At 34.2% G+C, this 13,308-nt stretch overlaps 1 long non-coding RNA gene across 2 annotated transcripts in view; it reads right to left on the bottom strand.

Moving 5' to 3' along the window:
• The window catches only part of LOC129398632 (uncharacterized), a 223,541-nt gene that overhangs the window by 32,939 nt on the left and 177,294 nt on the right, over positions 1–13,308 (bottom strand). For both annotated transcript variants that reach the window (XR_010110881.1, XR_008626451.2), the window contains exon 3: positions 2,097–2,169. This is a non-coding gene — a long non-coding RNA (uncharacterized LOC129398632). The remainder of the gene's footprint in view (positions 1–2,096; positions 2,170–13,308) is intronic.

Genomic DNA, 13,308 nt, shown 5'->3' with positions numbered 1-13,308 from the left:
ACAAATTAGTGGAATGTGCTTCTGATATAATCTGTAATCACTTATTTCAATAGTGGCAACAAATTCTAATCTTAAAATCTGATGGTAAGTATGTGGTCTTTAATAAAACCCAATGAGAACAGTAAATAAAAAATCAACTTAAGTGAAAAAAAAAGACTTTATGGCAAATTTTTAAAAATGACTTTTTTTCAGCTACTTTCCTAAGAGGAAGAATTGTAAGACATTACTCATTCATTCACTCATTCATTCATCGTTTATATTGTTCTTTATTCAAGCCATTAAGGTTTACATTGTCTAATATTTTTTGACTTGCTTCTCACCTTCACCTTCATTAATATTGCAATCGAATAGAATGTGAGTAAAAAAATATGTACCTCGATTATTTTTCTTTGACTTCCAAGACACGGATTTAAACTATATATGCATATATGGTGTATTTGCTATTTATATAAAGAAACACATCATATATATATGATTTATAGATGTAATATATCATTTTAAATAAAAGTAATCCATTTTCATTATAAAAAATTCTGGAAGATGCGGACAGTTGTTTTTAACTATCTATGCTCCCAGCACTTAGAATTACCCAATCTTAACACTTTTATTTATTTTCCTCTAGCCTAAATAAATATCTGAAATAAAGGTTATATGTTTACTTTCCATGCTCATCATAACCAAGTGGAACTGTACTGCCACAGAGTCACAATAATATAAAGATCATTTTCTAACACAGCAGCCAATTAACATGATGAAAAGTCTAAGGGTAGCATAAAGCTTGATCTTTATGAATTTGAAGTGGCATGCTCAGTTTAGACAGATTAATTAAAACAACCAGGTACATGTTGTTATGATATTCGATTCACATCTTCCAGTATTAAGGTTGTATTAGGTTTTAAAAATGAGGAATTAATCCAGAGAGGTGCTAATTAAATGTAAATAAAGGCCATTATCAACTTCTCAATGGAACTCAACTGGTATTATTATATCAAATAAAACTGGTGTCAATCAGATGCCCAGGTGCATGACCTCTTAATTTTCAGCTTTAGGTTTTTCAAAGAACCATTATTGACTAGATAAATTTAATTACATATTCATAGAAAGGTTTGCTGACCATTTTCTTGGATAGCACAGAATACGCTGCAATGTAACTATTTATTCCCTCAAAACAAAGGTTTGTTTCATCAACAAAATGACTTTAGACTATCATTCATATCAAGCTGTTCAGTTCACCCAGAACATTCCTGGAGTACAATTTCAATTATGGATTTTTTTTCCAGGAAAGTAATCCAAGGAAATTTCACATTTTACAAGTGTGTGCTATGAAATATGCTCCTACTCGCCTTTCTCACTCAATTTTGTTTGAACATATGTAAGTGTCTATAGGTATTAAAAATGAATATTCCATATCAATTTCATAGATATATGAAGCAAAATGACTTTTTTCTGTGAAAAGAAAAAAGGGATTCAAATGACAGAATTCTGGTCTTGAAAATGAATGTTTTTGAAAAATAGTCTTGAAATATTATGATTAATAATAATTAGCCTAGGCTAAATAGTATTACCATTTGTTTGCCATTGTTTAGAAAAGTGGAAAATTGCAGTGATAATTGTTCTGCTCTTATTTTAACTACTCTTTATTGCTTGCACTAAGCATATGGTTGTTTACGATGTTTGATGAATTTCAGAAGTTGAGGTTGCCTCTAAGACCCAAACTTTTAGGTTGTTTTTAAGTTCTCTATAAAACCATGACCATACTTAATTGTTGGTGTAAGTCAAATTAGAGCATTTTGTTTTATCTAATTATTGGGTATCTTTCACATTTCCTTACATTAAAGATCTGATACCTGAATAATGTTGTTTTAAACATAAGCATCCAAATAATACAACTACCTAGTAATGTTGTAAGTTCTCAACAAACGTTTATTATTTTGAATGGATTTAGAAGCTCTCAAGGAGCTTAAATGTCAGACAGTGAGACAAAAATAAAGCAAACAAAAAACATTCCTAACGCAAACACAATCAGATACTTTAATAGAACAGTCTTATAAAAACTGAAGCCATCCCATAACTACATTGGTAAGAAGAAAACTTACATTTGTGATATGTTTACCCTCTCTGGAAGTAGAACTACTTATCTCCATGCGCTTTCTCCATAGGTTTCTGGAACTGAAATAATAACATCATGTCTTGTTATTGGAACAATATATCAAAAGACAAGCAAATATAAAGCTAATTCTCTGTGGAATGATACTTTCAAGTTGGAATTTATGTTACATTAACCTATTGTTTGAGAGGTTATATATGATGATATTTTTGCCTTAAAAATTATTTGACTAGTGTGGGTTTACCAAGCTAACTATGCCAATAAAGAAATTCTGGAATATACTTTCTGTTAACATACTTTGAAGGATTTTTCTCAGTGAGATAAACTAACAAGTCTAATTACTTCCAAGTCTTTAGGACATTTTTCAATTAGATCTTAAGCCAAATAAAGCTATCAATAGCACGTCTTTAAGCCTAGGGATGGAGATTTTGGCTCACTCTTTAGACCAGAGAGAGAAGGTCAGGTATGTTGCTTCCCCCAGGCTTTCTATCTTTCCTAAGCCTGCTAATGAGAGCTTCACCAGATGAGGAAATTCCTTATTTGGTGTAAATCCAAAATCAGAGAATTTACAGACATGACTAATCGAAGATCATAGGCAAAGATTGTAGGCAAAGATTGTTGATGAAAAACACATTACTTTTGGATCAGTTAAATCTAGGTATAAACTTTGTTTCTGCTACTTACTAGTTGGGTGACCTCAGGGAAGTTGTTTACCTCCTCTGAAACGTAAGGATAATAATGACTACTATTTAAGGTTATTGTAAAAATATCATGTAACTACCTAGGATGGTGTTTGGCATACAAAAAAAAGGATCAGAAAATGTTACCCATATTTTTATTTGATCAATAATGTATATAATATAAACTTAATGTTTTAAGGGAGTAGAAATAGTAGTAATGTTTTGAGAGAGTAGCAATACTTTCACACATACATTATTAAAAACAATAACAGGAACGTCAAAAACCTCCCAAAAAAATACTATAAAAGACAAACCCAAGTAGAGAAATGGTGCATTGCTAATGTATTATTGCTAATGGTGACATGTTAAATATTTTAAAGATTCCAGTAAATGCAATGCAGGGATTTTTAAATAAGACTCTATGGTAGCCTATTAAAAAGAAAGGTATCTCCATGAAGAAAAGTTAATGACATTTGGAAACTGATTTGTGGAGTGAAAATGCAGAATTTCTGTAGAAATGGGTGACTCATAAAGGGTAGTAAGAACTCATGATAAATTGAAGAAGAATCCTTATTGCGGGAAATATCAAGCTTGAAAGCTTTGCAAGTAAAAGGAAGAGAAAACAGAAAAGAAAGACAAGCAGAAAGCAACCCAAGTCTTGCTAAAGTGTATAGACATAGGCAACTCTGCTCAGTGAAGCCAAATGAAGCCAGGGTGCTCAGGGCCAACAGAGCACTTTATGTAAGGGGCCAGGAGATGGAGAGTGAACTTTGAAACACTCACTTACCAGAAAATCCAAGAAGGTCCTAGTCGGTAAACATAAGCTCTTTTTCATCAGTAAATGCATTTTGTATATTCTTATTACTCATGAGACTAGCATGCTGTTAACCTACAGAAATAACTTATGTTTTATTATTATTATACTACAATTAATTACAGAAAGTGACCTTGACTATAGTATTTGAGACTGTTCTTAGGCAAGTGTTATTTAATAAAAAGAGAGAAAGGACTTTTGGTAAATCATGTAATTTTAGTTCTTGGGGATAAAAGGCCAAATGAAATTCATAATACTCTTGGAAACCTAACTCAAATAGGAAAAAACTTTTTCATATGACTTTGGATGTTTTTCTACTTCATGAGTCTTTTCTGTGCATTTGACTAGTACAATCCTTCCCCAATCACAAATAATATACATATTTTAAAATCTCAGTCATTCAATCAGTCTCACGTCATTCACATAGAGTGTATTGTTCTGAACTAGTCATTTGATTGGTGATGATGGATGCTTTGCCAGAATGAGTTAGGTCATACAAAATAGGGAAGTGGTTATTTGGAAAATGAAAAGTAACAGAGATTATATAACTCAACTCACTATATTCAGGATGAGTTTTACCTTTTTAATCACATTTATTCGAAGGGATTTTTTAAAACTTCTCATTTATAGTACAAAAGTAAGGAATTAAGATAATGACAAATCCTGATACTCAAAGAAAATATTCTAAATAGAAGAAAGGTAAGAATAATACTTTTATTGAGTATAATTATCAAGTTTTACCTTAGGGGTGGATGGATAGGAAGAGGACACTCCACATTGATTTTAATTTATTTCCATAAGACCACAGTTACATATTAACAGTCGAATATCAATGCAAACTTTTCAAATGCTAAATCAAGAAGTGCTTTTTAGCAATTTATAATGCTTTTTATATTTATAATTTGCAGAAAACTAAAGTAAGGGGGTTTTATCATATAATTCCCATATACCAGTACACAGGGCACTGCCTTCTGTGAATTAAGTGAAATATTTCTTCAGTGATTCCATCTTTTCTATCTTCGCCTTTTCTAAATTTCAGCAGCTCCTCTTCTCTTTTCTCTTTTCCTTTTTCCCAGCATTTCTAACAATTCTAATATATATTTTAAAAGATTTATCAAGAAAAAAATACTAAAAGCTTTTCTTTAAATTTTAGAACAACTGCACTTTGGAATAAATTACAAAATTGATATATTTCTATCAAAGACACAGTTAGCACTTTGAAAATTATTAGGTTCAAAAATTATCAGATTCTTACACGGAAATGTAAGAGCAAAAAATTTTTTTAGTCCAAAGACAAAGAGAAGATTTAATAAGCTATATGAAGAGAAACTATAAATATTTTAAACAAATAACATTATTAATTTTTACAAGAATAATTGTATAGGCCAGGTGCAGTGGCTCATGCCTGTAATCCCAGCACTTTGGGAGGCTGAGGTGGGTGGATCATGAGGTCAGGAGTTTGAGGCCATCCTGGCCAAGACGGTGAAAGCCCGTCTCTACTAAAAATACAAAAATTAGCCAGGCAGGGTGGTGGGCGCCTGTAATCCCAGCTACTAGGGAGCTGAGGCAGGATAATTGCTTGAACCCAGGAGGCAGAGGTTGCAGTGAGCAGAGATCACACCACTGCACTCCAGCCTGGGCAAGAGAGCAAGACTTATTCTCAAAAAAAAAAAAAAAAAAAAAAAAGAATAATTGTGTATTGATTTAAAAAATTAGTCATGCTCTTTGGTCTTTGGCAATATAGTGCTGTGGTGAGGAATGAAGTTTTGGGATCAGGTCTTTATTTCTTTATTCCCTAGCTTACTGACATTCCGGAAGTTATTTTACTCCAATAAGCCTCAGCTTACTCATCTGTAAAATTGTAATATCATTGTATCATTTTGAATATTGAATGTGATAACAAATGGAAGACATTTAGCATATGAGTTACTTGATATCTATGAGCTAATATTATTTATCTATAAACTAATTCAACTATTTACAAAAGAAATTTTATTTATGTATTTCATATATTTATTTATTTATTTATTTATTTTTGAGACGGAGCCTTGCTCTATCGCCCAGGATGGAGTGCAATGGCGTGATCTTGGCTCACTGCAACCTCCGCCTGCCAGGTTCAAGCAATTCTACTACCTCAGCCTCCCAAGTAGCTGGAATTACAGGCGCCTGCCACCACACCTGGCTAATTTTTTCTATTTTTAGTAGAGGGGTAGTCTCACTGTGTTGGTCAGGCTGGTCTTGAACTCCTGACCTCAGGTGATCTGTCCACCTCAGTCTTCCAAAGTGCTGGGATTACAGGTGTAAGCCACCGAGCCCAGCCAGGAATTTTAAAAGGTCATAATAGATGTGTCCTTAGAATATAGTTATGTTGAAATTTCTGTTTGTATAGAAAAAAACTATATAATCTAAAAGGAATAAATGCTTCAAGAATTCTAAGGAAAAGATATTTCAAAAATCAACATTTATTTTTTCAGTGGTATATCCTGGTTTTATTTTCTTAAGAGAATTACAATTATATTATTATGTTGGTACAAAAGTAATGGCGGTTTTTGCCATTACTTTTGCACCAACCTAATATTAATACTACCTTGTTTAGCAAAAATGGAAGTTACTTGCTAATGATCTTTTATCAGGTCACTCTTCACACAGTAGCATTTATTGTTTTGACCCTGGGAAATAGGTGAGCTTGTATTCTGTGAAGCCTCTGACCTTTCTCCTTTCCAGTATCTGCTCTTATGTTTTTCAAGGCTATTAGCATCTTTTAAAAAAAGTGATTCATGCTAAGGAGCTAATAAAAAAAAAGATTTTTCTCTCTCCACAAAAAAGAAGACAACTTGTTTCCCATTTGAATCCCAGTTCTGCCACTTGTTAAGTATATGATCTTGGTCAAGTTATATAACCTGTTGGTTTCTGTGTGTTTTTTTTTTTTTTCTCATCTGTAAAATGAGGACAATAGGAGAGTTGTGGGCTGTTTAGAGAATTAAACGACTATTGTATTAGAGGGAAGGGGAGAAAGGGACAGAAAGTGAAGAAAAGAAGGGAGAGAGGAACAAGTCAGGAAGGAATACCAGATCAGCTGATGAAGACAACTCAGCACAAAAGGTAGACGTGATAATATTGGAATTTCTGGCTTTAATAAGAAGCTACTAGTATAGAGGACCTTGCTGAACAGTCTAGTTGTGTCTAAGAGGGGCTCTACCTTTATATTGCTCTTTTTCCTTTTCCTCTGCTTAACATTCAGCAAGGGTAACTTTAATGATTTAAACAACAATGGAAAATGGAGGAGAGAAAATGAAGAAAATGTCCACTATGCAATGAGGAGTTCTTTTAAGGGGATGGTTCCAACTGGAATGGAGTGAACGGTGTTGTTGGAATAGTGCCCTCAGCAGGCAGAGAGTATACATATCTACAGTGTATAAATATCTCAAAATTATTTCACCATGTGATATCGTTTATTCCCTTTTATCTCATACATTTTTTAGTCTTATATAAAAGTTATAATATGTTTTTAGAATAAACATATGTAATAAATAAAAAATGTTTTCCTTTCTTTTTTCTATTTGAAATGTAATCTTGGTAATTAAAGAAATGACTTTGGGGTACACAGATTCTTTTGATAATTATCACTTAGGATGGATACAGGAATTGCCCATAACCCATGCCTTTCAAAAGGATGTTGAAGTAACAAGTGATCCCACAAGAAAGCTATGCCACCCTTGGATGAGACACCCAAGAAGTTAGAAACAAAAGTCTCCCAATGGTGATAGGAAGCTGCAGCATGGAACTAATTGGAAATCATGTTTGTAATACAGAATGGTGTTTGTATTGTTTAAGATTTGTGAATATTTATTACATTTTCAAAGTATTTCTCAGTGAGCCTGGTGAAGGCTCTAATCAATCAGACCAGACATCTGAACCCTTAGAAAGGACACTCACCAGTCAGGACACATGCTGGCCATTACAGAGTATGTAGGACAGATGCTCAGCCTGCTTTTAGGAAGGAAGCCTCAAAGTTCACTTTATCTACTTCATGATGCTGGAGGGCCTCCTGGCCAATGACATTAAGGCAGTCCAATGGATTTCCACCTGAACTGTATTTAGCCTGTGATCCCACCGAAAACCAGGACTATTATATCTTTCAATATGATATATGTCATTAAGAATTTGATAAAAATTATTATTCTATTCTTCAGAAACGAGCACGCTGCATAACACTGCCTATAATATTAGGGAGCTCAAAGATGTTAGAGTCAGCTAGACCTGGGTTTACAGCTCAATTTTGCTTCTTACTTAGCTTTGTAACCTTGAATAAGTCACTTAAGCCTTCTGAATTACTGTTTTCTCATCTGTAAAATAAAGATATTATTACCTAATCTTTAGAGCTGTTGAAAGGATAACATGAGATTCTTTCTAACTTCCTTACCGTATTCAAACTATCACAAATAAATAAGAAAAGTCTATATATATATATTTTTAAAAATCTTCATTTGTTTGTATTTGTCTAAAGAAAAATTTGTGATACTTTTCCTTAATACAATTTTCTTTGCATGAAATTCATTTGGAATTTTGTTAATTTATTTTCCTTTTATATCACTCAAATCACTAAGCAGAAAATAATAGAATTGTATTGCTGTTTTGACAAGGGTGGGAGAAAATGTGTAGTTCATTTTTATTGCAGGTTTTGGTTGGCTAAAAGTGTGAAAAATAATTAGTTACTCAAGTTGTCATGTAACTCTTCATGAATACAGCTCTCATTTACCATTTCCTTTAGAATCTAAGAGATGTACCTGTCTAGCTGAATATTTGCTAAATGAATCAGCAATTACTAAGATAGGATTACATGCCCACCCAATATTGACCTTCAAAATAATGAACCAAATAGCTGAGGAAGTTTATCTATATACTTTAGTAGTATTTCTTGCAATTTTGGCATTTTCTGAAACCAACTTAACATTTTCAAAATTCTTGTAATTAATGGCTATTAGCTTATAGAAAGGACAAATGTTTCCTCTCTTCCTAGAATCTCACCTTGAATTTTGGTTGCCTGCTGGGTTACAACTGCCATTTATTCAAAGTCTACTTGACATGGTCTTTTGTTGCTGCAAAAAAACCCACAGAGTCCTTGTTTGCAGACTTTGTTTTCATATATTTTATGTAACATGTACAACAAAGTCAACATTGTAACTAAAATTATGTGGTCATTATTCTTTGCTTGAAAATCTCTGTTGACATCAGAAGTTTACTGTAGAGCTTGTCTGTTATCCTTGTAATATGTAAATTCCTTTTTCATGTTATTCAGCACTGACAGAAGCAGGCTTACTTCATTATAAAATTATGTTAACTTGTGACTCTTTTAATTTCTCATTCTTGATTCAAATATGTAAATAGCAATGATTCCAATTTCACATGCTTCAGTGGTTTCTTAGTAGCCATTAAAAGAAGCTGGTAGGTTCAATAAGTCTATGTTGGTTATCATTATAGAAAATAAAAGTCTTTGTAACTCTAGTTAGTTGCAAAACAGCTCCCTTTTGGGGCTCGCATAGCTGGAAACAATATTAGGGTACAGCTTAACATGAAAAGAAAGGTGTTTGACGTTGCTGGCACACAAAGTCCAAAGATTTCACTCTTGGCTTCCAAAGGATTCAATGTTATTCAACAGTTTCCCTTTGTTGAAAAGTAAAAGTCCATTCTTCCTAACACATCATACCAATTTCTTCATAAAACGGTACCAATACAACTTTGCCTCTTCTGATTCTGGATTCTAAATTTCAATCCTGTGGAAATACTTGGAAATATAGTATAGAAACATAACAAAAAAAAATCCATGCCCTCATGGAGCTTACATTATAGTGAGGGGAAGTGGATAAGGCACAAAGGACAAGTAAATATACAGAAAAATCCCTGGGGATAAGTGCTGTGGCAAAAATTAATGCAGGAAGAATAGGATGGAAAATGCCAGTGTTGGTTGTAGGGTGTTATATGACATGGTCAGGGATGGCTTTTTAGATTAGATGACAACTTAGCAGAGATATAGCAGAAGAGAACAAATGAAACATGTGGCTGTCTGTAGAAAGAGTGTTCTCGGCAGAGGCAGTGCAAATGCATAGGTCCTGAGGTAGAAGGCTATTTGGAGTGTTTGAGTACTAGCAAAGTAACCAGTAGGTCTAGGGCAGAGCAGTCCAAAGCTATGTGGTCAGAATGTTAGTCAAGTAAGGGACTGGAGATTCTGTAAAGCCTGAGAGGACATTTTCAGGACTTTGATTTTTCTCTGGGATATCATTATTTTTACTTGATTTTATTATGGAATACCTATTCTTTGATTTTATTATGGGACTCATTGGAACAGTTCGAGTGCTTAGTGAAATGATCTTATTTTGATTTTACAAAAATCTATTTGTCATTAGCCGGGCGTGGTGGCGGGCGCCTGTAGTCCCAGCTACTCAGCAGTCTGAGGCAGGAGAATGGCGTGAACCCGGGAGGCGGAGGTTGCAGTGAGCTGAGATCACACCACTGCACTCTAGCCTGGGCAACAGAGTGAGACTCTGTCTCAAAAAAAAAAAAAAAATCTATTTGTCAACTATGTCTGGAATAAGCTGTAGAAGATGAGGACAAAAGCTGGGAGAATAGTCTATTGCAAAGACCTGTCATGGAGTTGTTAGTAGACCAAAGAGCCAGGTCGGTAGAAAATTATTTGTGCTATTGAATTTTTTGTACATCTTTGGCCTGAAACATTATTTTTTTAACCACGAATTTCTCCTTCCCTTAAATCCTGACAAAGATGCATTCATCCTTCAATACTGGGATCTAATGTTGTCTCTCCTCTGTGGTCCTTTCTGATATGCTAGGTAGGCGATACAAGTTCTACTATGCTTGATTAGTTCTTTATGCATGGTCTATTGTACAGTTTTTACAACATTGGCTTGTACTTATTTGTTAATGTCTTCCTAATTAGATCATGAGTTCAACAAAAATATTGTGTTGTTTTAAAAATATTTATATCCCTTGTACCTAGCACAAAATATAGGTATGCATTGAGGACCCCATAACTGCTTGTCAAATGAGTAAATACCTCCAACTGTATAACAGAAAACACTTGAAGTGACTTTCTTCCTTTCTTTTTTTTTTTTTTTTTTTGAGACAAGATCTCACTCTGCCACCCAGGCTGGAGTGCAGTGGTAAGATCATGGCTCACCGCAGCCTCAACCTGCTAGGTTCAAGTGATCCTCTTACCTCAGCCTCCCAAGGAGCTGGGACTACAGGCACATGCCACCAAACTCAGCTAATTTTTGCATTTTTTGTAGAGATAGGGACTCACTATGTTGTCCAGGCTGGTGTCAAACTTCTGAAGTCAAGTAATCCACCTGCCTCGGCCTCTCAAAGTGCTGGGATTACAGGCATGAATCACCGCACCCATCCTGAAGTGACTTTCCATTCCACGAAAAAAAAAATAAAATAAAAAAGCTAAATTGTCTTAGGGAAGGGATACTTAACTTCTTTTTCAAAAATTTAGAATACACCAAATGAGGGTAAGTTGTCTGTCACCTTACCAGAACATAAGATAGGTTCCAGTGTCCCTCCTTGTAGGTCACAAGAAAAATGTGATTCTATAAGTAAGAGAATGTGTCATTTTATGAAAATTCACAGGGAGTCTCTCCTTGAGTTTGCCTACTTTCATAAAGAATAAAGGAGATACCTTTATTTTTCCTATACTGAGGCCAGACAACTGAGATAAGTAGCATAAGTGGAGCACACTGAATCATATCATAAGTCATTCCTCCTGATTTCTAAATGGAGACCTTATGGTACAGGTCCTGCCAGCATACTATTAGTTTTTGTTTTGTTTTTATGTTTGTTTTAATAACAGAGCTATTGCAAGTAAATTAGAGGAGAGCTATATCCATAAGCATGGACTTGTCTTCTCATGGCATCTTTGAGTAGAACTGAGCTGGGTGTTAAAATACTTAAGAAATTTGTAACTGGTGAATCAACATATCAAAAAATACTATACTAAGAAGAGAGATTAACCACTGACTCTGTGACCTTCCACACTCTAGGGATTTCAAGGACATCACTGATAGCAAACTTCTCACAATATATGAATAGTAAAAAGCTGGGAGTTTTAACTAAGTTTTAAAAAATGTTCAGTCAGGATGGAATAATGGGCTAAATTTAACAGATTGAAAAGTATTAGGGATAAATGTGCAGCCATATTTTTAGTTTCCAAGACCTAGCTACAAAAAAGCAATATGGGAAAAAATAAGAACAATCTTAGGATACATAATGGAAATATAAAGTCCAAGATGAAAAGTAATATTTCCCCTTTACCATATACTGAAAGGGATGTATTATATTCCATTAGGTACTACATTTGAGGAGAAAAATAGTCAACATAGAATACACTCAGAGAGGGCAGTTAGAATGAACAAACTCAAAACACGGTTATCTGAGAAATAGCAAAAGAAACTAGAAATTTTAAGCCTGCAGGGAAAAGAAAAAGTTTAATGGGATATAAGGGAGACCATAAGATATGATAGAGAAGAATTAGGGGATTCTGAAAGAACCATTAGGATAGAAGCTTAAACAACTAGGTTAAAAAATGGCCAGTAATTTAGGGTAAATAAAAGGAATAAATTGTAAGTATTTTAAAATATGTATACTATACTGGGCTACTTTATGAAGGAGTTATGGTACCTTCAACGGAGATGTTCAAAGGTCATTTTAAGGTGTTTTTGTCTGTTTATTTTAGCTACGTAGCAGAGAATGATAAAGGGAGGCATTTCTTGGGTTATAGGGTGGAGTTGATAGTCTCTAGGATTTCTTCTGACTCTAATGTTCTGTGATTTTGTTGTGGTGTGGTCATTTTATTATAATGAAATTTATTTCTCATCAATAATTAGAATTCAGTCTTAGTAATGCATAAAATGTTAACAATAATAGCATTAATGATAAAAACTATTCATCATTTGCAGGTTCCAGACACTGTACTCTTTTCATTAGCTAAATCTCACAGCAGCCCTATGAAATAAGCCAGACGAAACATCCAGTTTTAGTGAGTTAAATATCTGGGTAAATTTGTCCGTGGCCAGGCATTACCTTTAGGCCATGTAGGTCTGTTTTTCCTCTTACGGGTTTGTGAGAATCAAACAAACAAAACATGATTCTTAAGCAATAGTAGCTGACACTTACATGCTACTTACTGTCGTGCTAGGCACTATTCTTTTTTTATTTTATTTTATTTTATTATACTTTAAGTTTTAGGGTACATGTGCACAATGTGCAGGTTAGTTACATATGTATACATGTGCCATGTTGGTGTGCTGCACCCAGTAACTCGTCGTTTACCATTAGGTATATCTCCTAATGCTATCCCTCCCCCATCCCCCCACCCCACAACAGTCCCTGGAGTGTGATGTTCCCCTTCCTGTGTCCATGTGTTCTCATTGTTCAATTCCCACCTATGAGTGAGAACATGCGGTGTTTGGTTTTTGTCCTTGGAATAGTTTGCTGAGAATGATGGTTTCCAGTTTCATCCATGTCCCTACAGAGGACATGAACTCTTTATTTTTTATGGCTGCATAGTATTCCATGGTGTATATGTGCCACATTTTCTTAATCCAGTCTATCATTGTTGGACATTTTGGTTGGTTCCAAGTCTTTGCTATTGTAAATAGTGCCACAATAAACATACGTGTGTATGTGTCTTTATA

This window comes from Pan paniscus, chromosome 1, assembly GCF_029289425.2.
Source record: "Pan paniscus chromosome 1, NHGRI_mPanPan1-v2.0_pri, whole genome shotgun sequence".
NCBI lineage: Eukaryota > Metazoa > Chordata > Mammalia > Primates > Hominidae > Pan > Pan paniscus.
This window is presented reverse-complemented; position numbering and strand designations above follow the sequence as displayed.